We start from the raw sequence: 6,377 nt of genomic DNA on the forward strand, positions 1-6,377 counted from the left end.
TTGCCTTTCTTTTGGGCGTTATGAATATGGCGTTGGTGTTTACCTGGACAGCCGAGAAGGGTTTGACATGGCCCTGAATTTGACACTGCTTTAGACTCTTGCCCAACTCACGATCTGGAGAGGTCGCATAATTTCATAAAGTGCTTTGCAGGGTCACGATATACTGCTACTTACTCTCCAGATTATTTATTTATTTTTATTTTTTCAAAATATCTTCTATCTTCTTGTTGTTGTTTTGTTTTTTTGGTGTTAAGCGCCCCTCGTCGCTGTCTCAATTACATTACATTACGCTGCCAGGAATTACCATATTGTCTGGCTTAAGCGGCTTGGTCTAGGTCCTTCCAACTTTGAGCCACTTTCGGATATAGCAGACCACAAACTACACTCTACAATCTGCATTCAAAGTGTCTGGCAGACAGGAGCCAAGCTCACATAAATTGCTGTCTGAAGCCAGTCGAAATTTATGACATACGTTTTAGCTGAAGACAGGAAAATCTGAAATTTATTTGCAGTGTATGCAAAATGTTGACTGACGAAATGATTCAAGATTCCTCAACGATTTTGTTTATCCCTGTTGTCGGGTCTTTTGCCGGCTTGTAGCAGTAATTTGTTTAAAATTATCCTTTTAAATTCTTGCCACTGCGCGCTTCTTGAACATGAATTTTTTTTTGTTAAATTGCTTGACAGTCAGACAAATTGCTTGGTAGCTCGTTATTAAAGATGGCATGAGTATGGCAGTGTGCAGGGGATTTCTAGCCGGGTTTGTTGCCATCTTTTTTTTTTCGATTTCGATTTTCACGCTCAAATGGATTGGATGCAAAGAGTTGGTCCACTAATACAAGCATATACTTTAGATTTTGGGCTGCTTTATCATCATCAGTAAATAAATAAACTCTTAATTTGTGCGCGCTTCCATGACACTCGGCAAATAACTTGTTCATAAAAGTTCCCAATTGACAGAAACCAAGAGTTTTCTGGCACAAAATAAGGGACACTCCTGGTCGTAGGTATATAAAAAACCTATCCAAATTATTTATCAAAGAAAAAGGCAAAGAAAAAAATATGACCTAACATGTTGGTCATAAAATACGATATAGACTTATGTACTTTTACTTACAGTGACTCACAGCTTATTGGAATCACTATATATTTGGCTGTTTTGTTTTTAATTACTTAAACTATATATAATTAATGAATAAAATGAAAATATTTGGCTCATCTCCTCACAAATTAGATTCATTTAAAACTTTCAATACGTAAGAGAAGCGGGTCATATAAGCTGGAAGGCACTGTATGTAAATATATTATTTTTAAGACTCAGTATATCATACAATGGGTCTCCCAATTTTGTAGAAATTAAAATATCCTATAATTTTTATATTTTCTTGATCAGCAATTACAGCCGAGTTGATGAATTTTATAGTTAAAACATTTTGAACAGCACAGGGTGGCTCACAGTTGAGTTCACACGACCATAGCCTTGGTTTCTTTTTTTTATTCATTCCTCGTTCAACAAATTAAAATGTAATAAATCTGTCATCATGTTGGTTATGTCGGCATAGTTATAAATTCCACATTTTTGTCGTTCTGGACAAATGAGTAAGTTGCGGAAGTCTACGGGTTTTGCATAGGGACTCCTCCGAGCGCTCGTTTGAGCTGAGATTTCTGCCAGCTCCCAGCTCAGAGTACACAATTCAGAGTTCAGCTATGCGCTGCTTATTTTCTAAGACATTCCAGGGTTCGCCCTAAGGGGCATTGTGTGGGTTTCATTTCGGGGCTAAGACAAAGTTTTTATTGCTGTGCAATTGGAGTTAGTACGTTATAGCCGCAGGATGTTTGCTCCTTGCTCCCAGGAGTGTCGTCATGGTTGTCCTTCCCTTTGCTCGTTTTCACTGTCATTTTGGTTCACTTATTGAAAAACTGATTTGTTCAACGTACAAATAATTTGATGAACTTCTCTCTCATTCTCTTAATCTGAAGAAGATTGACTTTTGCTTTGCCATGTTTGAAGATGCTAAAAGGCTATAACAATGCCTGATTTGAAACCATTTAATTGGGCTTTTAATTAAATTTTGTCAGCGATTTAAAGTGATGTCCTTGATGTTTGTTGTTCAACTTTAAAATTGATTAAAAATTTCTTTGATAAACCTTTTGTCTCCGAGGGGTTAACAGTTAGTTGACATTTCTTTAGTTTGGGGACTTTCCCAAAAAACTTTGGTCGACAAGCTTCCGCAGTCGTAAAGTAGATCATCGTTAAGCTAATTTGCCAGCCTACATTAGACAGCAACTAAAAAGGACTATTTAGCCAGGCATTCAGGGCATTCCAGGAACCCGGTGTCCTGCTGCTCACCAAATGGCACCTTTGTGAAACGACTTCCAGTCTCGCTTTCAGCAGTTTCTGGTCTGTGATAAGCCCAGGCACATTTACACTCCGATTGCAGGTGAACATGGCCACCAGCTGTGCACACCACATGGCCATTAAACTTGCAACTTTTTGTGGTGATTACACAGAATCCTGCTAACTGAAAACTAATCCCACACGGGTTGATTCCCTAACCTTGAATACCACGTACTCCAAAGTTCACAAGTGCAGATACTGTCAAATGTTTTGAAGACTGTTCACAAAGTGCTTGAATTTATGAAACGGAAATGCTTTAAATTTAACGTGTTTACACAGAAAAAAAATCTGGGATTCCGGGCTAAAATTAATCCCATGCGGTGTCAGAATTACGGTAATCCTGGATTCTTTCAAACCAAGTACAAAATACTTAAATCAAGCACGAGTTTTCTCAACATTATTTTCATTTTCTGTAAGATCTGTTGTCAGTTAGATCAAATATTTAAGGCTTCTTTAACTTTTTTAATTGTGACTTTTTAATATCAATGCCATTTTATCTACGTATTATCTTAATTTAACAATTATATCCTGAGTGCATACTTAAAAAAAAACGTGCTAAAATCAAGAAATTTAAGCTTGCAATTTAGAATGATTTTTTTTTTGTGTACAGTTCTCAGACGACTTTATTCGGTTTCTACAAGCCAAAAAGATTTATATAAAGTTATTTGAAAATGATTACACGAGAGACATTTGTCATTTTTGGAAGTCTGTTGAATCTGCTGCATTTTTTATTATATTTTATTTTTCTGCCAACCACACACAATCAGAATCAACTGGTAAAACTACTTGCAGGCACATACTCGTACAGTTACTCACAATTCAAATCAAAGTTTTTTCACCATAAGCCGCATATTTTACATATGCACCTAAGCTCCCTCTGACAACGTAGAAGTACTTCTGGCTCCGTTCTCCATTCTCTGCACCTTGTATCCTTGGGACGCTTTGCCTTGAGTTGAATTTGTTTTCAAATTTGAAACTTTGCACTTCAATTGACAGTGCATGCAAATACATATATATATAAATATATATAGTACATAACAACAAGCGGCAACTGTGGCAGCCTCACCTCAGACAATGAGTGGAGGGAAGGGGGAATGAAGAGTCTCTTGGTCACAGTTGCAGGATGCTGTGGCATGCGGCAATTCACATTGATTTGCTCCGGCTGGCATATGAGTCTGGGCTTGATTAGATGCTTAGCCGGCGGGCCTCTTGATAAATGGCACAAGTTGAAAATACATACATATACACGTACATATAAATATATGTATGTGCGTGTCTGCGGCACATAAATATGGTTTAAGAGTTCAAGGCTGAGGTTTTAGCTTAAGACTTAAGCTGCATCGAAACGCAGCAAGCGCAATCAGTTCTTTCTCTCTATCTCTCTCTATCCATATGCCTCTCTTTTTCTCCTGTTACAAAAGTCACGTAGACACATAATTAAGCAGAAGCCAGGACATTTCAGCGATCCTGCCAGCCCAGGAGTCCGCCAGCCGGCTTGTCTCGAAGGGCTTACATACAGATATTTGTACACTTGTACTTCTACTATACACACGCCAGCTGGAAAATTAACTGCTCCATAAGGCGACACCTTCATTTTTCTTTACACATATACACACACACACGCACACACACGCACACACACACACACGTACACACACGTGCTGAAAAAAGTTTTGCCCTGCCTTCGTTTTGTAGTTGATTTGCTGCTCTTTTTCGCAGCTTTTTCTTTTACGAGCAGCTGTCTAATGTTGCCCTGCCTCCCCCCTCACTTACTCCTCTATACCCCTGCTAAGGAAAAAAAAAACAACTTTATGCTTTATGGAAATTGAACTTTTCCTAATGAAGCTACCGGCAACAACAAATCCAAGAGAAAAGCCGACGCCCTTCTTGACATCGTTGCATATTTTAAAAAAGTTCTTATATATATATATTTTTTTTTGTTTATTCTGGTTGTTGTTGTTGCTTTTTAGCCATTTTCATGCTGGCAGTTTATTAGCCGTAAATTAAAGTGTGTCAGAGTTTCGAATAACAGCTGAGTCCAATGGCATTTTATGGCGCGACCTTCAAAAACTAACAGATGGTCGCTTAATACTTATGTGAGTCCATAACCAGGATGCCTGATGCTCGGTTACCTGAATTTCTTTTCATTAAGTTTAGCAGAAAATTCACTTGCACTCCGTATATTTAAAATGAAAAGCTCGTATTAGAAAGTTATTTTACTAACGTTTAAGCTAGTAATAATAAATAAAATAGCAGAAAATATTTTATGGAAAAAAGAAAATAATAAAAAATGATACTAAAAGTTAAAAAGTAAACGAATAGGATTAACAAAAAATTCGAATTATTTGTACTTTAACAAATTATGAATGTAATAATAGTTAACATAATAATAGTTAAACAATCTATTTTTTTAAACTGACGTAATTGCTGTATTTAATAATAAGTTAAATTTTATTACGACCATTAAAAAGCAATACTTTTATTTCCAAACAGAATCAAACTTTTTTATTTAATAATAATAAAATGAAATTAAAAAATAAAATTAATAGTTGCTTATGGAAAGTATTGGATTTATTTCGTTAGAACTTTTTATATCCTTAAAAAGAGGATAATAAATTGTAGAGAATAAAAGGCGAAACGAAGAAGCTTTTTATATTGAATGCAATAGAATGTCGATGTGGCAAGCCAAATTTTATTGCGCGGTAGTTTGTTGTTTTAATATTTTTAATTGAATTGATTTAAAATTCAATTAGCTTGAATTTAATTAAGATTCTATTTAATTTTAATGTGCATATCTGCGAGAGAAATATGAGTATAGTATAAAAGACCTTGGAAGCACAGGACGTGCAACAGGATATCCTGTTGAAAAATTAAATCTTTATAAGCGAGCTGCCATGAAAAACAGAAGCATCGTTAACGGAAGTGCGAGCTGGCCATCAATCAACAACAAAAAAATATAATGTTCTGCCGCTGCGCCGTCATGTTAATGGTATTTAGCCAAAATATGCGTGGCCTAATGTGAATTTTTAAGTTGAGGTTGACAAACAAATTATCATTTGAGGTGAAGTGCGGCCAGGACTCGGATCGAGCACCCAAGCTGGGTAAGGAGAAAATTAACGTTGATTAAATATGGGCCATCAGCAGAGCTTTTAATAAAGCAATGACCATGGTGTGGGTAATAAGTAATGGCCAGCTGCTGTTGACGTTGCGCATACGCCATGTATGTTGCGTGTGGTCTTTTGCTCAAGCTTCATAATGATGGCGAATAAGTGAGGTGTGAAAAATGACATGATGAAGCAGATAACAAGGTTATCAGGCGAAGTGGCTACATTAAATGATTGATTAGCCAATGTCAATGAAACTTTTACTTTTGCAGCTCACGACACAAGTATTTACAATGATTTGCTCTCATTTTGACTACAGATGCGAACATGAATAGTGAATCTTTTGGTTGCTCGCTAACAAGTAGACGAAGTGATTTTTTTGAATCAAACATTGAATGTTTTGCTTTGTATGTTTTAATGTTGCTTACTTAAGACATTTTTGGCCATAAGAATCGCACCTGCAGCTGCCTTATGCGAATGAGGCAAAACATTTGGTGCCGCCAGAATCACTCACATTAACACACACATTCAGACATTCAGACACACATTCACAGTCAGATAACCGCCGCATGTGGCTGTTGATTTCAATTCTAATTCCAATTTGTGCGGCTATTCACATTCATTGGGCCAATTGCACGTGCTAAAGACCATTGTGTGCGCTCTGTTTACGAATATGAGTATAAAAACACAGAGAGCAGAAAAAACGATTACCCAAGTGCCAAAAGAGTCACAAAAGCGCAGACGCAAAGAGGAAAGTACTTAAAGTGTGCTTGCAGCACGGCAACACTGTTCCCTAATACAACGGACGTTTTTACATTTGAAAATTGCAACTTACACAAACATGAAAAATACTTAATTTAAGTATTTGTAGAGTG

This window comes from Drosophila innubila, assembly GCF_004354385.1.
Source record: "Drosophila innubila isolate TH190305 chromosome 3R unlocalized genomic scaffold, UK_Dinn_1.0 2_E_3R, whole genome shotgun sequence".
Classification (NCBI taxonomy): domain Eukaryota; kingdom Metazoa; phylum Arthropoda; class Insecta; order Diptera; family Drosophilidae; genus Drosophila; species Drosophila innubila.